We start from the raw sequence: 19,832 nt of genomic DNA, 5'->3' as shown, positions 1-19,832 counted from the left end.
TGGCGTGGGGGGTATTCTATGGAGACCCACCCCTTCTTCTCTCCCCTCCCCAGCACGTGTGCAGACCAGGCTCTTCTCCCAGGTTCCCTCTGATGCGGCTTTCCACTTCCCCACCCCTAGAGTATTGCTCCCTTCCTCTGTGACAGCTTTGTTTTCTAGTCTCCCAGGCAGTCTCTGCCCCGTCAACCTTGACAGACCGGTTTCTAGACCTCCCAAGCAGTCTCCACTCAGCCCCGCCCCCCCAGCCCGTTCTCGGGGACTAACCTCTGGAGCCGAGGTCTTGGTGCCCAGCCCCCACTCAGGCGTCTCAATTTTTGGTGACTGTGCCCGTAGTTCAGATGGTCCGTTGGGTTCTTGATCGGCTTTTCAGTACTCCAACTTACTGCTACACTCTTCTCTGCATCTGGAGATTCCTCTGGTTCATTTGATCTTTCTCCGGAGTAGGTGACTTTCCAGGGTGACTTTCCCTTTCTCCTCCTCAGTTCCCTTTTGGGAGCGCCTGTCCCACTCGGATTCACCTTCTCTCACTCTCCTCTTTTCTCCCGTTCTGCCCAGTAGTGTCACGAACTTCTTGCCGTTATTGGAGTTTAGGTTCCTCTGCCAGCGATTGGTTGCTGTTCTGTGCGAGTCATTTATTCTGTAGATGTGCTTTTTTTGTTGTGTTTGTGGGAGAGGGCGAGCGTGTCCCCCTACTCCTCTGCCATCTTGTCCTCTCTCATTGGCCCATATTTTAATCATTTTTTCCTTTCTGTGGAATTTTCAAAGTTTTCTTTGCTCATTTTGGATAATAGTCCTTTGTCAGATGTGTCCTTTAGAAATATTTTCTTCCAGTCTGTGTCTTGTCTTCTTAGTCTCTTGATGTTATCTCTCACAAATTAGAAATGTTTAGTTTTAATGAAGTTCAGTTTATCTTTCTTCCATGGATTGTGCCTTTGGTGTTTTCTTTAAAGAGGCCCAAGGTCATCTAGGTTTTCTCCTATTTTATCTTCTGAGAATTTTTAATTCTGTGTTTTACATTTAGGTTTATGATATATTTAGAGTTACTTTTTTATGAAGGGTGAAAGGTCTGTGTCTAGATTAATTTTTTGCATGTGGATGTCCAGTTGTTCCAAGACCATTTGTTAAAGAGATCGTTTTTCTCCACTGTATTGCCTTTGCTCCTTTGTTAAAGATCAGTTGACTATATTTATCAGAGTCTATTTCTGGGGGTCTTTATTCTCTTCTATCTAATTCTGATCAACTGTTATTTGATGTAAACCTGATTTTTTTTTTCTTTTTTATGTGTTATGTCTCTTCAGGGCCAAAGTGTTCTTATGGACTTTAACATGGTATCTGATTGAAATTTGGATTTCTTTCCTGGTTATAACTTCTAAAGTTTTTACTGAATAACTTGAATGGCTAAATGTTATAACTGCTATTGATGTTAAAGCAGTAGTCTATATTTAAAGAAGTAAAATATTTAGAATAAGAGGTGGTCATTTAGCTCAATCGTGTGCTTATCAGCAATTCTTGGCAAATTTAAGCTTGTAGAAAAGTTCTTTTAGAAAGCTGAGGAAGCTTTTAACTATAGAAAACATTCTAAAGAAACTATGCTGCAAAGGAGGAGATTTAAAGCCAAAAAGGGAGCTGTCTTCAAATAAGAGAAGAGCTTTTCTTTGGAAAAACAGAAGAGACTTTATCTACAATGCCTCAAGGGCAGAACTCAGGCCCCTGCCACCAGTGTGGCTGATGGATTATTGTAACAAGAGGAAGAGTCAAAATATCTGAAAATAGAATAGGCTGCTTTCAGAGATAGTGAATTGAAGGGATTTAAGAATCAGACAGGGAATAGGATTAGATTGTCTCTCACATTTATTCAAACTCTGAGAATCTTTGCTTCTGTGAAGTTTAAGACTTGTACACTATCTAGTACATATGCTATTAATGAAAGGGAGTATTAAAACCAGTGGCTGACAGTATTTTCTTCATCCACATCTACATTAATAAGTTAATAAGGTTGTCACAATGTGGTCATATTACTGCATTTTATTATGACTTTCTAATATTGATGATTAGGGAACACAAAAGTCAAGTCCTAAGTCGTAGAAGGAGAGGAGAATGAGGACAGTCATACATATATTGTTCGTAGGGGTGACATTGTCAGGAAGGCAGATATAAGTAGGTCATTTACAAAGCATGCAATTCCCCTTTAGTCTCATTCTCTCCTAATTTTCCTTTATTATAACACATTACAGCTTCCTACCTTCCTGTCCTTTCTACTCCCAATAATACAGTAGAATAGAAGGAATGCTTTTCTTCTCTCTTGTTATCTACCCTCTCATTTTAAATAATAAACCATCTGACATTCTAATAAAGTTTTGTTTTATTCAACAAACGTTCATTGAGCACATACTATGTACCCAAAAGTCTAATAGGAATTTAGGATATAACAATGAATGAAATAGACAAAAACTTAATGGTTCTTATATTTAGAGGTTGGGAAGGGAGGAATATACACTAAATAAACAGGGTAAATAGGTACTTGATTATATACATATTAGAAGGTGATAAGTGCTCTCAGAAAAAAGTCAGCCAGGGTAAAGGCAGTCAGCAGGACAGGCAGGTACTTGTGGGTGGGTTGCAGGGCAGATAGTAGTAAGTAGGATGGCCAGAGTAGGCCTTCTGTCATGGAAAAGTAAGGTTTGAGCAAAGATTTCAGGAGAGGGATTTAACCAAGCAGACACCTACGGGAAGAATACCCCAAGTGAAAACAACAAAAATTTTAAAAATTTAAAAAGGAGTTCCTATTGTGGTTTGGTGAGTTAAGAACCTGATAGTATCCATGAGGAGGAAGGTTCCCTGTCCTTGCTCAGTGGGCTAAGGATCCGGCATTACCACAGCTGCGCCATGGGTCACTGATGTGGCTTGGATCCATTGTTGTGTGGTGTAGGCTGGCAGCTGCAGTTCATATTTGACCCTAGCCTGGGAACTTCTATATGCCGAAGGTACAGCCATAAAAAGAAAAAAGAATTTAAAAAAATTAATTAAAAAAGGATACCCCACGTGGAGAAAATAGCTGGGTCAAATGCTACGAATTAGAACATTCTAGTTATGTTCTAGAGGAAGAGCAAGCAGCCCGATATGACTAGAAAAACCTAAGCAAGGAGCACAGCAGTGGGAGATGGAATTGAGGAAGGCAGATCAGGCCTTGAAGTCCACGTGAACACCTTGTGAGCCACCACAGTTTCCAGCAGAGCCATGATCTGAGTTATATTTTAAAACATCCCCTCAAGCTGCTGTGTGGAGGATAGATTCTAGGGAAGTAGTGCATAAGCAGAGAGACTTATAGGTTAAGGCAGTAAAACTATAAAATGTGGAAAATTCCCCAAAATACAAGGCAGCAAAAATAAAATTACTCAAAATCACTATTTAAATTCTGACACGTTTGTCAGATTTTTCCATATATTTTTGCCTTGTTAAGACTATTCTTTAAATAAAATTTTACTCTTTAAATAAAATTGCGAATAATAGAATTTGAATTCCCTGTTGGGAGGCAATGTGGAGCTTGGCCTTATGACATTAGCTCTTCTACTTGACATTAAAAATATATTTATGTGCACATTATACGGGTTTATCATAAGCTAATTCAGCTAAGGCTCTGTTTGCATATTTGCTTGTGCTTACATATATCACAGTATTCATTTTATAAGGAATTTAATTTCAAACCTAGCTAAGTCCTCACTTTTAAACCTATACTAAAAGAGCTAGTCATTCTTTATACCCGTGGCATTAAAACTTCATCAACATGCATCCATTCCTTTATCAATCACTTATTCAACACAACTTAGTTGAGTTCTCTCATGTCCCCACCACTGTATCAACAATCACTGAGAAGAGAAGAATAATCAAGCAAACATTGCTTCTACTGTGCATTTCACTGTGTCAAATGCCAAGCTATCTAATGAACACTGGGGTGCCCATGAATGTAGAATCTGTGGACTATAATCTGATTCAGTGGTTCTATAATAGTCAGCCTATTCAATGTTGAAAATTGATAGTTTTAATACATAGCTTGTAAGGTGTACATTAGTCCTGTGAAATATTTATCTTAAGTTACACTCTAGATTGTGGATCTGCAAATAGATGACTTTAAGAGTATGGGGAAAGCCATGGGTTCTGTTTTAATACACACACACACACACACACACACACACACACACATTCGTACACAATGGTGCATACAGTTTGTTGATGGCCTACCTGAAGTTCATTTAAGGACATTAGACATATAGTCAAGAACCTTTCATAAAGAATCTTTCTCTGGAAAAAGAACTCCACTTTTATATTTTCACCAACATATTTAAAATATTACATTCACTTGATACATATTTGTTTTTTTGCTGTGGTTCTATTACTAGGTATCTACTGTATGTTTCTGTTGGTTTAATTTATGCATCTGTCTTCAGCAGAGCAAACAGATTCCTTAAAGACTGAGTGGCTCCTTAATCTTTGTACTGAGATGGGTTCTAGGGCACCTATGGATTCAGTGGGGGAATATTCTGATTAGAACTGCTGCCCACAGGTGGTAAAGCAGACTTAAAATAGTACCTAGGAGGTGCCAGCTTTGTTGTTTATCTAAGCAGCTCTATCATGGGTGGCACACTCATGCTGGATCCATCAATGGACAGAGCTTATATTTAAGCTGTAGCCAGTGATGCTAGAGACTTGTCCAATTAAGTGTTTTGTTTTCCTTTCGGATATATACCTGTATATTGGGATAATTCACAGGCAGAATATCAGAGGATAAAGTTATTTTCTTTAACATAGCCATTTTTGAAACTATACATTTGATATCCATTAAAATTAAAATGAAATCTATAATGAAAGAATGCAAATTCTTGAAAGGACAGTAGCAAGGGACTGACTTTGACCCCAGCAGCTGACAGCTGGGGGGTTGGTCTTGAGCTGATTCTTAACACTATGAGCCCTTACCATGTTATGGTGGATTATGTATTCTGACATGTTCTGAGAGATGTCTCCTCCCTCTGATTCATTGCCTTATGTGGTTAATGTTGTTCATTTTTGTAAAGATGAATGTGCTTACGGATAAGTAGAATATAAAAGAGTTACACATGAACAAAATAAACCCATACAAACATAGTTAGAGATATGATCAGATTTAACTGATCACTTTCTTCAGAAAAAATCATCCAAATTTAACAGATTTAATCATGATGAGTGTGTCAAGCGGTCAAGTGGGAAATTTAAATAACATAGAGTTATACATATAGCAGGAAAAAGACACTAAGCGAATACAATTTTGGGTATATCTGACAACAATGCACAGATAAAACACAAGAACCTAGGAGTTATAAAATGAAGAGCAAAAAACTGTAGTAAATAAATCACAGTTAAGAAAACTAGCATGAGAGTTGAGTATGGTAAAATAGCAATAATGGATTTAAATATAATGGGGTGACCTTTCTTATGATGTCTTGGATTTTACAATGAATAAGGACCATTAAAAGCTTGATATGGTTTGGATTTCATCCACAGACAGTCTGGATTAACTTCTTATCTTTCCACTATAATTTTCTCAGAGGCTACGTTTTATAGCTTTGCAGTTGAGTGCCAAAAAAGGTGATTAAAATTCAACTAATAAAAAAGAAAGAAATTTGGATGATTTGTTCTGAAGAAAGAAAGCTGGGGAATGATTTGATTGCTCTTAAGCAGATAATGGGAACTGGGCTATTTCTATTTCCTCATACTATAGAGTAAGTGGAAGTTCATACATTTTCTCTATAAGATTTTTAAAAAATGAGTTCCATGCCTAATGTATTTTCAGATATAGGTTGAGTTAGAGTTTATTAAAAAGTTGGGCAGAGTGAGATTTATCAAGTGGTCTATTAATATAACACCCATTCCTGTGATATAGAGTTACTTTTTCTTAAATCTTTTAAAATATGTTGAGTCTGCTCAGTGTTTCAAGATATATTATTTTTGGTGAAGTTAGTTTTTTGTTCATGTTACTTTAAAATCAAGGATACCAGTATTGAAGCTAAATTTTCTATCACTTAAAAATACTAATATATCAATTTTTAGGTATCAGAGTTATTCTTCTGGTTGACTATTCTAAGAAAACTGAAGATTTTCCCAAGTTATACAAAGTCAATAGGTTCAGAGGACAAGTCTTAGAAGTTAATTATCATAAAATAGTTTTTTACTAATACAAGGCTGCTCTTCTATTCTCTTACAAATGACTTAAAAATAACCTAAACAAGAAAATAGTCACTTATCGCTATACCTGTATCTATATTTATACAGCTATACATACATTATTTGTGTGTGTGTGTGAATGTGTACATATACATTTAAAGGTAGAAAGTGGAATAGCATAAAATGCATCTCTCCAATCAATAGTTTATGAAAAAAGTAAGTATTTTCAAATCTATTCATACTCTTTTAAAGTCAAACACCAAGAGCATGGAAATACAGTGAATTCAGAATAGGTATAAACCCATTTTCCATTTTCAATGACTGAATATTGCCCACAGAGTTAATATCGCCTCCAAATATCTCTCCTCTTCCACAATTAAAGGAAGAGGAGAGATATTTGGAGTTACACTCCATTTTTAAAATACCTGCTTGCTTTCTTCTTATTCCAAGGAAAATATATGTCTTTACGTTTAAAAAAAGATTATAGCATTCAGATAATGTCAGTTATAATCCTAATTGGATTCTGGAATGGCATATAAATATATCATTAGTAAAGGGCTGTGAAGAACTTCTTAGTTAGACTTAAATTTGGATATAAAAGAACTGACAGGGTAAAAGCTATTCCTAGGAGATTGTAGTCAAGGAAATCATTATGTAGAAGTGAATCTCTTATTATGATAGATAACCTGATATAATGAAGAAAAAAGTTTACAGTGATATATACAAGTTGAGTATAAATTATAACAGTTTATTTTTATTGGTTATGACTATCAGATATTAGATTTAAAATAAGGGAAAGTGATATTTGGGGAAAATTCACTGAAAAGAGTTTTATGAGAGAACATTGGCAAGTCTCAATTTTTAAGACTTGTTAACTTAATCTGTGAAGTCCATAATTAAAAAACATTCAAAAACTAGGTATTTTGTTTTGTTTTTTCTTATTATTAGCCAGGAGTCAAATATCTAATACAAGTGAATAATAATGCTAAAGTTAGGTGATTTGAAGAGAGTAAAATTAGTATGTGAATAGAAAATATTCTTATTTTTAAAAGTATGTTAATTATTCCTATATAAGTGAGCCTCTAACTAAAATTAGCCAGTTATAACAACACTTATTTATCATCAGTTGATATTTTTTTCTCCTTTTCTTTCTTCCCTCTTGTTTTCTTTCCTTCCTTCTATAATTTGCTATGGAACCATGTTCCAGTTGAGAAAATAACATGTACATTGGCCATAAATGAGACTGCGTTGATCTTTGAGCTAAGTGCAATTTGTACAGACCTACTTAAAACTTAACTGCTCAATACATACAAATATTCATTCTTTTCTTTGCACCTACACTTGCAATTTCTTATTAATATACATACCTATATATGTATATTTTTTAATTTAATTTTTATCTTATACTGGAGTATAGTTGATTTACAATGTTGTGTTAGCTTCACATGTACAGCAAAATGATTCAGTTATACATATATGTATATCCATTCTTTTTCAAATTCTTTTCCCATATATGCTATTACAGAATATTCAGTAGAGTTCCCTGTGCCAAAAGTAGGTCTTTGTTGTTAAAATATTTTATATACAGTAGAGTGTATGTGCTATCCTTTCCCCTCTACTTTTCCTCTTTGGTAACCATAACTTTGTTTTCCAACTCTGTGAGTCTGTTTCTATTTTGTAAATTAGCTCATTTGTACCACTTTTTAGATCTCACATACAAGTAATATCTTATGTTTGTCTTTATCTGTCTGACTTACTTCACTTAGTATGATAATCTCTAGATCCATAAATGGCATTATTTCATTCTTTTTTTTTATGGCAACTTAAATGTCCATTCACAGACGAATGGATAAACAAGATGTGGTACATATAAACAATGGAATATTAGGCCAGCCAGTATATTTTGTATATTGGAAGTATTTTAGCCTTTCTTCTTTGGATACTGTATTGATTAAATTGCAGGCCAAGTTACTATAACAAAAAGATCCCAAAATACAGTATTTTGAAGAGATAAAAATGCATTTATCTGAAATCTATTAGACTGGAGTTTGGTAGTAGTTTAATTCAAGAAAGAAAGTAGCTGGAATTCCATACAGCTTTTTTTTTTTTTTTTCAGTGATCTAGTTTCTTCCACCTTATTGTTCCCAGAAATATTGTCCTCATTTGCCTGTCTACCATTGACTTAGCTCCTGCTTTACCTTCTAGTCTATGGGAAGAAAGAGAGATAAAGATTATAGCAAACAATTTTATTTTGAGGAAATGATGCTGAGGTTGTATACATCTTTCCCACACTCCTCTTCCACTGGTAATACATGGCCAGATGGCTACACTTAGCTGCAAGGAAGGCTAGAATGTATACATCTTTCCCACACTCATCTTCCACTGGTAATACATGGTCAGATGGCTACACTTAGCTGCAAGGAAGGCTAGAATGTTTGGTCTCTAGCAGGATGGCTCTGCGCTCAGCTAAAAATATTATTATAGAAGAAGGAAAGAATGGGCTTGGAAAAAAATCAGAAGCCTATCACAACTCTTTAGTTTTAAAGCCCCTTTCTTATTATGAGAAAACAAACACCAGCCAATGGGTGGGAAATCATGGGAGAGCATTTATATACAAGTAAATGTTTCTATTTTATTTTGCAACATTTTGGAGTCATTTATGGTTTGTAATAAAGGAGTGGCACAATCACATTTTCATTTTACAAAAGACCACTCTGGATGTAGGTGAGGGAAAACACTGGAGGGAAGGAGACCAATTTTGAAGCACTTGCAGGAATCTGGTTATATTATGCTGATGGGAACTAAAGGAATTAGTAGTGAGTGCCAGAGGTAAAGGGAGAGAAATCCATGAGGTGAAATGATTAAATACATGCTTATAAATAAGATGTAAGCATAGAAAGTTTAGGGGTAAACAATAGTAACACGGAGGCCATATAGGCTGAATGAGTGGTAATCTTATCCAGTACACAGAAGGAGAGTGAAAAAGATGAGTTTAATGTTGCACACAGAAAATTGCAATCACTGAGCTAATTAGGCAAAACTGTGTGGGAAAAGATTCAGCCCAAAGGCATCTGTTCAGACTCTGTTCTAGAGGGAAGAAGGGAACCCAGAATGGGATCCTAAGGAAAGGTGACACTTAAGGGTTGACCAAGAAAGTGGAAGCTGTGTTCACTGACAACTATTTGCCAGTAATAATTTATTACATTCACCTAAACCCCATTTACTTAATACCCTTCACAGACTAGTGTATCACCAGTCATTGACTCTCTAAGTACTGCTGATGCATCGAATTCAGTTTGCTAAAAATGTTGCCTGATGTCTATCCATTTTTTATGTTTTATTTTGTTGAAGATAGTTAAAGAATCAGTTTTTAAGTGAATTGCTAAAAAAGTATATTGCTGCTCTGTGATTTAAAGTTAGGTGAATTAGGAAGGAAGAAAGTAGTGTAGTATCATGCATTTAAATGGAGAGAGTGTTTCATGAGGGAAGCCGTGTTAAATGCTCAGAGTTCACAACGACCTTGCATGATGATGTATCATAGGGAATGGGAATTACTTAAGGCTCCTCTTTGCATATCAGTATCATCTCTGATGCTACTGTGTGATTTCCCTAAAAGCACTTCAGCTTGAGGACTGATGCCAGATCTAATAGCACATGTAGGATCTCATAACCCTTTAATCATTTTGCCCATCACCTTGGTACACCCAGGTTTCTCTAATCTAGAGTGAACTGGAATTCTGCAGAGGTAGTCCTTTTATTCATCTGTACTGTGTGGAGGGCTATGAAGCACTGTACAATTTTCAAATAAATATCTCCCCGATTTTCTTTTTTTTTTTTTATTTTCCCACTGTACAGCAAGGGGGTCAGGTTATCCTTACATGTATACATTACAATTACATTTTTTCCCCCACCCTTTGTTCTGTTGCAACATGAGTATCTAGACATAGTTCTCAATGCTATTCAGCAGGATCTCCTGTAAATCTACTCTAAGTTGTGTCTGATAAGCCCAAGCTCCCGATCCCTCCCACTCCCTCCGCCTCCCATCAGGCAGCCACAAGTCTCTTCTCCAAGTCCATGATTTTCTTTTCTGAGGAGATGTTCATTTGTGCTGGATATTAGATTCCAGTTATAAGTGATATCATATGGTATTTGTCTTTGTCTTTCTGGCTCCCTGATTTTCTCATGCATTCATATTAAATTCTCCCATCATTTTCATGGGACTGTATTTCTAGCACATTTCATTCTTTTTCCTAGATCCATAATTCTAACATTGGTTTATTTGTGCCTGATAGACTTCCTTAAACATTTCTTACAGTGCAGTGTGATGGTGTTGAATCTTTTCAACTTTTGCATGTTCAAAACTCTCTTATTACATTTTTATTTTAGGAATATATTTTCATTGATTTTAAAATTCTAGGTTGAAAACCTTTTTACTTTCAGTACCTTAAAGATGTATTTTGTTTCTTTCTTGTTGGCATTTTTTCCAAAAGAAGTCTGTTATTAATTTTGTTTTTCCCTGAATAACGTGTCTTTTTCTTTCATATGCTTTTGAGATTTCTTGGTTTTGAGCAATTTGAATATGATGCATCTTAGTGTAGTTTCTTTATGTTTTGTTCATTAAGGGTCTGAGATTCTTAGATCTGTCAGTACAAGTTAATTTTTGTTTTGTGTAACAAGAAGGTGAGGAAGTCCCTATCTGACAAGTATCTCTTTTTTTGTGAAGTAAGAGTTTGTTCATCTATTGTGAATGACATCACAATGGTGTGTCAGATGTTTGAAGAGATGAAATATATATACTGTGAAAAATGTGAGAGTCTTGAGGGTATGAATGACTGCTAATATGTAGTTTTCATTAGTCTCAAGCTTTATGTTCTCAAGCAGTTCTTTCCTTTTATGATTTGGGAATCAAGGAGACAGCTGGAAAAGATGATAAAATTTGCCAGGTAAATGATGGTCTATTCAGTTTATATTAGAAAGGGAAGAAAGTGAACAGAAGAGGCAGTTGAATGATGGAAAGAAACTTAAGGAGGTCAAAGAATTACAGATTTTGAGGTCATGAAGAAGGTATAAATGCACAGTTTAGAGATCCAAAAGATTAGAAGTCTAGGGATAAAATATGGAACCTAGCATTTAAGAGTTGCTGCAGTTGTATGTGACAGCATGATCCAGAAGACAACCATAAGAGAGCAATGCTACAATAGCATGGAGATGGGCTGTTAAAGAAGTCAACATGCAGAAAATAGATTATCCACATGAAGATTAAAAGCACCAAGGGTATTAATGGCTGCTTTGGAATGAAAAGAAAATCAGAGATCCAGTTACCAATTCTTTACTAAATAAGGTGAATTCAAGAGTTCAGTAAGCGGCCATCAAGGAAGAGACACAGACTGTCATAGAGAGAGATGGAGGAGCCTTGAAAGGAGCATAGATTTTACATGATTGTGGAGGAGTAACCATAGAAGAAATGGGAGGATGAGAGGGCTCACTCCTGACTTCTAAGGCAAGGGATGAGGGCCGTGGCTGAATGGGCAGACTCACTTGAGGTGGGGAGCTCACTCGAATGGACAGAAAATGAAGCTAAGAATCAGCATTCTGTTTTATTGATTAAAACATACTTTGGATGGATCAGATCATAGCACAAGTAAATGAAAAAAAGAATGAAGCGGAAAATAAAATGTGGAGAGAAGTACTACTGAAAGCAACATATCAAAGTCTGCCGTAAGATAATGACTACAATTTGAAAAATTATCACTGTACTATTCTATGATAAAACAAGAACATGTTTGACATTGTAAAATGCAGCAAGACTTTGCCTCAATTAGATAAAAAAAGGGAACAATTCAGGAAGCCCCAAATATAAAAATAATTAAAATCCACATGAAGCCAATAAATTGAATGGACCAAAGAAAAGAGAAAAAAATTAACAAATGTAGAAGAAGAATTTATTCAATTAGATTGATAGGGCTCTCTGTACTTCTGAAAAATAAAGTATAAATAAAAACATCTAAAAAATAATCTTGAATCACGAGTACGTAAGCATCCAAACATCTAATTGGTCACCCCAATTTATGTAGGTTTGGAATTTGGGCTGATTTTTACTTTTTTGTATGCATTTTTGAATTTTAAAAATTCTGGAAAAACAAATACTTCTTTTATGATTAAAAATCAGTATTTTAGAAATGAGGTGAAATGTCAAAATTATAAGTGGGTCTCTATGTAAATACTGAAAAATACTCTTAAAAACAATACTTTTATTTTAGGTTTTGTTCAGTGAATAAAATATTTGCTTCTTCAACAGTCAAGAGTTGTTGTTCAGTGGCTGTGGAAATCTTCCTTCTGAAATACAAAGAACTAACACAGCACAAGTTATTAAGTGGTGAAGTGGATATCATCAAATAGTCTGTGAAAAGACCTCTTAGATTTATGGGAAAGTGTCTTTACTTAATAGAAATGTTAGCACTTCCTGGGCTCATTTATTGTTTAGGAGTGTACCAAAGTTTGCTTCACTCCCATCAGGTATCAAGGTCAGCATTACTATTTTCAGTTAAATCCAACGGAGTCCTCATTGAACACTAAATAAAAGTCACCTTGTTTCCCTGTGGCTACCATGGTTATATTAAGAAGATAGAAAAGTCTAGATCTGGAGTCTTTAAAAGGCTTGTTTATTTTACTGCATCCAATACAGAACAGCACTGACTTCCCAAACTGAGACTTAGGGTGATCTGAACACTGGGAACAAAACTCATATACAAACAAATATTCTTCTGCAAGTATCAGAATGGTGCCCCCCTCAGAGGGAAACTCTCCAGAAGGACATTGAAAGAATTAAATGAGGAAAAATGCTTGTGTATAATTTAGAAATCAAGTAGAAATTTATGTTGGAGGATAGGAGTCTATCAGGATGAGTTGGAAAGTATTTGTCCCTGAAAAAAATTCAAGGATTTGAGGGAAAGGACCTGAGATACAGAATAGAGCATCAGACTTGCATGCTGTTAGTGGATAAACTAAATGACCTAAAATACTTTTTACATCAGTTGTTATTTCTTGTAAGATTCTTTTGTTTATGAAAATGACAAGAGCACAGAGTTGCCTGAATAGTTTTCGATGACTTTATTCTACAGTTGAGAAATAGTTATTCAAAGGATTTTCTGTAGGAGGAATTTAGAGGGGCTTCTAACTGCCCCACCCCCACCCCAGACATACAGTTCTCCGTTTCAGTTAAGAATGTGGAAAAATACCAATCAGAAGGGGCTGGGGGTTCATACCTGCCATTTGCTGGAATGTCACATTTAATGTGGTCTGGCTGCCTTTCTCCTGAGATGTTCAACTCTTTCTTCAAAAACAGTTATATAACCTCATTAATTTTTCCCCAAATCCCTGTGAGCTATGGTACTGATATTATTCTCTTAAAAATGAAAGAATTTGAGGCTGAGCTACAAAATGACTGATGATGAAGCAGCAAAGAAAAACTGCTTATACAACCTCAGAAAATTGGTGTGGACACTCAATTAATGTAACTCAACTTGCTTGTTGTTGCCAATGAGTCCCCTGGTACTATGGCTGGTCTGTTTTAAAGGTCTCCAGGAATCAGGAGAAGCAAGTAATAATGGGAAATGTAGGTCAGCTCAGGAAAGAAAATGTTGTTTGCATGATTTCCTTTCTCCATGTTTCTATGAAGCTCTTTCCTTTTCCTAATTTTTAGCATGTTAGAATTTATGGTTAAGCATTAAAGATAAAATGGGAACTTATAGATGGGCAGTATAGATGGGCAAACTAGAAAGTTATCTATTTTCAGAAAAGTTGGCATTTATTTTAGACATAAAGCAACTGGAGCTCAGAAGTAGATGCCTTTTTTCTTGGATCCCTAGTATTGGACAGCATTTCATATGGAGGGAAGGCATATGAATTGAAGCTATAAAGGAATCTACATAGATTAGTGAAAAAATGAAAAATAAAAAGGAAAGGAATTTGAGTTAATTCTCAAAAATAGAATGAGTGAAGTCCTATTTAGAAATGATCTTTAATGAAATTCATTTTAAAAATTATAACTACTACTATTCATTAAACATTATGTGACAGGGTGCTTTATCCATCTTAACTCATGTAATTTGCATAAATCCCATGAGGTAGCCAGTGTAATTTCCCCCCATTTTATGGATGAGAAACTGAAATTATGTATCTTGCCTGAGGCTGAATGTAGAGCTACTTAGGTGGCCTTGCCCCAGGACTTGTACTTTTAATGGCTAAAACATACTACCTCTCTAATAGTAAATGGTGATTTCTTTATAGTTCCTTTAATACTGCTTCCAGTTCTGTGGAAGATGCACCAGCTAACACCTTGATGCTTTCTCTGACAGCTCATAAATTAAAATATAGCTTGGCAAAAATCAAAGGCATTCTCCAGATGGTGTCACCCATGTGGTTATACTCAACTACTCCACGCGCATGAGGCAGAAGAGGATCCAGAAGCATCTTCCCAGTGGCAAATCGACAGCTATGATCATTTGATATGGTAAAGTTTATCAACTGTCTGGGCTTCTAGGACCTTAATGTGCAGTAGACACAGGTAGATGGATGGATAGATAGATAAATGAAAGACAGATGGATGGATAGACAGACAGGTCAGTTCTGCTCAATAAATTTATTTGGCTGGTATTCACATGATAGCTCAATCCTTTCTATTCCATATAAACACATTTTATTGTATCCATTCAACATTTTCAAGACACTGTCTTTGGTTCAAATAAAACAGTACTTGAACAAAACAATAGGGCACTGCTGTTCTTAGAGCCTCACAGACATGCAGTGGCTGCTTCTCCTGGGAGAGGGAGTTAGAGGACAGAAGAGCCCACCTACTTAGCTGTTCTTGCTGAGGTATTGAAACATATCCTGTGTATTGGTCCCTCATTGTTTTTTTGTTCACAGTTCCTGGGGCCTCACTGGAGTTGCTTCTACTTTTGTTGACTGTACTTTCTGGATTCTCCTTTATAGTCTGGGCTGCTGTTTTGTCTTTATTCCCCTCTGCTTTTAGCTTTGTATATATTCCTTATACTTTCTGGTCCTCAGAAATGTAACTATGTAGCTATTTTTAAAAACTATCTTTCAATTACTTCCAGGGTTTTGTCCTGAGGAAAGGGAACTCACTATGTACTGTCTGCCATATCAAAAGTGAAAATTGATATCCCCACTGTTGAAAAATATTTTTGAAAATCCTACTCTGAAATTTGTTCAAACCTTGAAATATCTTCCTTGGAATTCATTACTGTATATATTTTTTCACGCTTTGAATTGGCCACAAGGAATTTGAAGTCAATCCTAGGTAAAATAGGTGATTAAATGAAATAAAAACATTTTTTGGCCAAAAATAAAAATTAATGAGTGGCATAGTCATATAATCATGAAAGTGATTTTCTTTCTAAAGGCAGATTAATGCTCAGCATATCAGAATCCTCACTTACTTACATGCTCACTTATTGTATTTGTTCAATAAATATTTATTACTTGCCAAATATTTGTACACATTCTTTAGGCATGCATGTTCCTGATCATTTTGGAAAAATATTATAAGTGAACATACAATCCCAAAGAGTATGTGTACAGAGCTTTTACTGATTACTCTTTTCTCCTAGAAGCACCTGCATTCAAGGATGGTTTCGAGTTGTAATATTATCTCTAGAAAAGATACAGTGAAACATTTGTATTAACCTGTCATTGACAAACTTACTTTCACAAAGCTATAGTGAAATAGTATTCTAATTCAGAGTCATGGGTATTCAGGTTAGAGCTTCTAAAATCTTTGACCACATTCAAATTACAAGAATTACATAAATATTGTTTTTGAAGTGGTCACAGCTAAAAGTTAAACTGTGAGTTTACTTATCCATGATGTCTAGTTGCCAAATTGTGATTGGATAGCTTTTTTAAAAATCTCTTGTAGTATCTTTACTAGTGGTTTTCACAAATGCAGGGCTAAGACCACAAGAGTTTCTGCTTTTCCTCATGTGTTAAAATAGCATTTGTGGCTCTAATAGTCTCAAAATTTTGACTTGTGTGTTTTCTGCTTTTTCTCCAGGAAAAAAAAAATTATCCTAATTGATATCTCACACTCTAGATATGGAATCCAGATGTACAATGATCAAAAGAAATGACATTAATAAGTTTTAACAAGTTGATATTTAAAGAAAATATTTATAAGGATACTGTCTTCTAAAAAAGTTTTATGGATAACATTGTAACTTATGTCCCAAGTGATATGGTAACAGAATTATGTATAAAATGAGTATATTATGGATGTGTCTGTTTAATTAGCTCCTTGCTAGAGTTTAGTATGTAAACATTTTATTCCTGTTTTCACTATTGCTTACCACAGAAAGCTGTTCAAACTATTTGATTTTTTTATGAGTGATAATTTGGTGCCAGTTTTCTTTAGTTATAAAAAGAGCTTAAGCTTGGTAAATAAATTATTCATTGATAAAGAATAACTTCTTAAAAATGCTAATATATGATTCTAACCAAAATTGCAAAAAATTTAAAGAAATCCAATATTAACCATCAATGTAAGTAGAGTTAAATAATGCAGACATGAAAGACATTATTTAGATAAGTTATGTCATATATATAATTTCATAGTCTAAAAAAAAGCTTTTAGCAGCAGATCTGGACAACCACAATAGTTCATTACCTTGCTAGGACAGGTTTAAAATTCAGCAATATCCCATCATATAATTCTTATATGTTGTACTTTGAAATTTCCAAGGACATCACATAATTTTACACTTGACCACTCAAATTCATGGTTTCAGTGTAAATTTTGTCATTAATCTATTTTATATTTGTAATAGTTTTAAAATTTTAATTAATTAATTAATTAATAATGGCCCAAGGCATGTCATATGGAAGTTCCTGGGCCAGGGATTGAATCCAAGCTGCAGCTGTGGCAGTGCTGAATTCTTTAACACACTGTGTGGGCCAGGGATTGAACCCATGTCTCCTTGGTGACCTGAGCCACTGCAGTCAGATTCTTAATCCACTGTGCCGCAGCAGGAACTCCAATATTTATAATAAATTGAGGATTATTTGTATCTTGTTTCCTGGCTTGGATTGCTTTTACTTTGCCTACTATATAAACATTTATTAATAGTATTGCTAGCAAAATGCCAATACTATAAATGGGGTGTCCCCCTTATTTTAGTGCAGCTACTAAACTCTGGCCAACTTCAGTGAACATTTTCAAGGAACTAAATGTACAGAAGGCAGTGCTTAGAGTCTGTTCTTCCCAGGCTGTAGTAGACAGTGTAATGATTTAAAGGGCTTTTGAGAATAAGTTACTAAATTCTCTTTGACTGCATTGAGCACCCCTTTCTCAGCACAAGACTCCAGCTGCCCCTCATGGGTGAGATCAGCTATTCTGGAAAGGTGGAATGACATCCATTACCATTTGGAGTCAGAGAGAAGGACAAGGAGCAAGAGAGAGTGAGGGAAGCCTGAATCCTCGCCTTCCTTCTCAGAGGAGTAATGGGAGGTGTGTTCACCTAAGCTTTCTTCCCTCAAGCTAAGGGGGAGAGGAAGGAGGCTTCAAAAGAATCATTTTTTGGTTTGTTTGTTTTTTTAGGGCCGCAGCTGCGGCATATGAAGTTCCCAGGCTAGGGGTCCAATCTGAGCTGCAGCTGCCTGCCTACATCGCAGCCATGGTAACAATGACGGCAATGCCACATCCTTAACCTACTGAGTGGGGCCAAAGATGAAACCTGCATCCTCATGGATGCTAGTTGGGTTCCTTATTGCTGTACCACCACAGGAACACCAAAAGTATCATTCTTAAAGGGATAGGCTGCTGTCCCACCTGGAAATCTGCTTGGCCCAAGGCTGCCCGTTTGCCATGATGGTGCCAGAGAAGGGATAGATGGGGAGAGACAGCATGGTGTGGTGCTGAGTCAGAGTAGGGAGGAAACTCCCCTACCTGAGTTCCAGGCTGGAGGCAGGGGAAGATGGCTCCTGCCAGTGACACAGGCCTCAGTATGATGAAATTGGAGGCTGGAATTTTGCCTGGGAGCGCTATAGGGTGACAAAGACATTGGCCCTTCAAAAGAATGAAACATGGGCGGCTGGGCAGTGAGGAACAGAAAGAAAATGAAGCAGAGGCTTCTGAGGCACCCTCAGTATCTGGGGCATCTGGGGGGTTGGCTGATTGAACCGAGTCCCTGGTTGGAAACAGGGTGCCTAGGTCCCTTGCTCTTCCTCAATGAACATGCACTAAACAAAAGCACATCACTCCAACCATGGACCCTCTCCCAAAGAGATATCTCCCCTTCTCTCTGCTCCACCACCACATGGGTCAGTGCAGGGAAGCGGGGATGGGGAAGAAGGAGAACAAAGACAAGAGCAGACCAAAGAGAGAACTTTGCCTTGAACATGAGTGTAAGGTTTTTAAATGAGAGAAGTAAAATCTTTAAAACTAAAAGTGATAAAATTTAAGAACTGGCTTGATTTGTCTTTAAGGAAGCCCATTATACAGTGAAAGAGTGAATAAAACCAAATTGGTCACAGTTGTTGAAAAAATAAAATGACTTAATATTTATACCCCAATCTTGCAGTTATTTTCAAGTGCAGACTACTCTAGCTCTGAGGACCTTAGAGACAGCAACTCTCCTCTTTGAATGAGTAGCCCACTGTGTATGCTCAGTAGTTGGTGTTGAACAAATGAATCCTCATAATTTACCAACAAATTAAGTATTTTCTCTAAATGGAGTTCGCAGGACATGCCATTCTCAATCCTTTACTTTTTGCTTAAAGTTAAGTTGTATATAAATTTGGATATAAACACTGTTTAACTTACATTTAAAATCTGAATTAAAATTCAACTTTAAAGACGTGAACTGTGGTGATTTTTTAAAATGATAGAGTTTTGTCTCTGTTTTTCAATCATCACAAACTTGCAGTTTAGTTAAGAAAAAAGCAGGGACAACTCAGTACACTTCTGAAGAAAATCTTGGATGTCATTCAAGGCTTCTCTGACCCTGCCTTGTGTATGATCAATGACTTCTGAGAAATACTACCAGTTTCTATGACAATGTGAAGATGTGGAACATTTTGAATGGTTTGAGTTTAAAAATGTCAGCATTAAGAGCTCCTGAATGTCTATCGCAAGAATCTCTTATCAAATTCAAAGCTTATAGAATGGAAAATAACTTTTCCTTATATGGGGAAAACAGTTTGGAGGTTCCTTGTTACATTTATAAAGAAAAGAGCGAGTAAAAATACTAAGGAAAATCCACGTATATGGACACTGACAAGAATGCACCAGCAAAACACACAATGTGATATGTCATGACCATTGCCACTACCAGCTTTTTTACTTCTAGAAGAAGCTCATGATTTGGCAAGTTTGAAGTTATGTCAAATTGTGTGATCTCCTTAGCACACCATCTGCTGACAATAACCTGTGCAGGTGTCAAGTTCCATTCTTCTTGCAATGATGAGTTGATTGCAATTGTAGCAAAGGTTATATAGTGGTAACTGACAAGGTAAATGGTGTATGAACTTGCGAATTTTATAGATTAAATTTTACTTTTTTATGAAGCATACAAATAAAATTAAAGTGGTAATAAATTTCAGTAATAGATAATTCAGGGAATTTT

Source organism: Sus scrofa, chromosome 17 (assembly GCF_000003025.6).
Source record: "Sus scrofa isolate TJ Tabasco breed Duroc chromosome 17, Sscrofa11.1, whole genome shotgun sequence".
NCBI lineage: Eukaryota > Metazoa > Chordata > Mammalia > Artiodactyla > Suidae > Sus > Sus scrofa.
Note: the sequence above shows the minus strand (reverse complement) of the source record.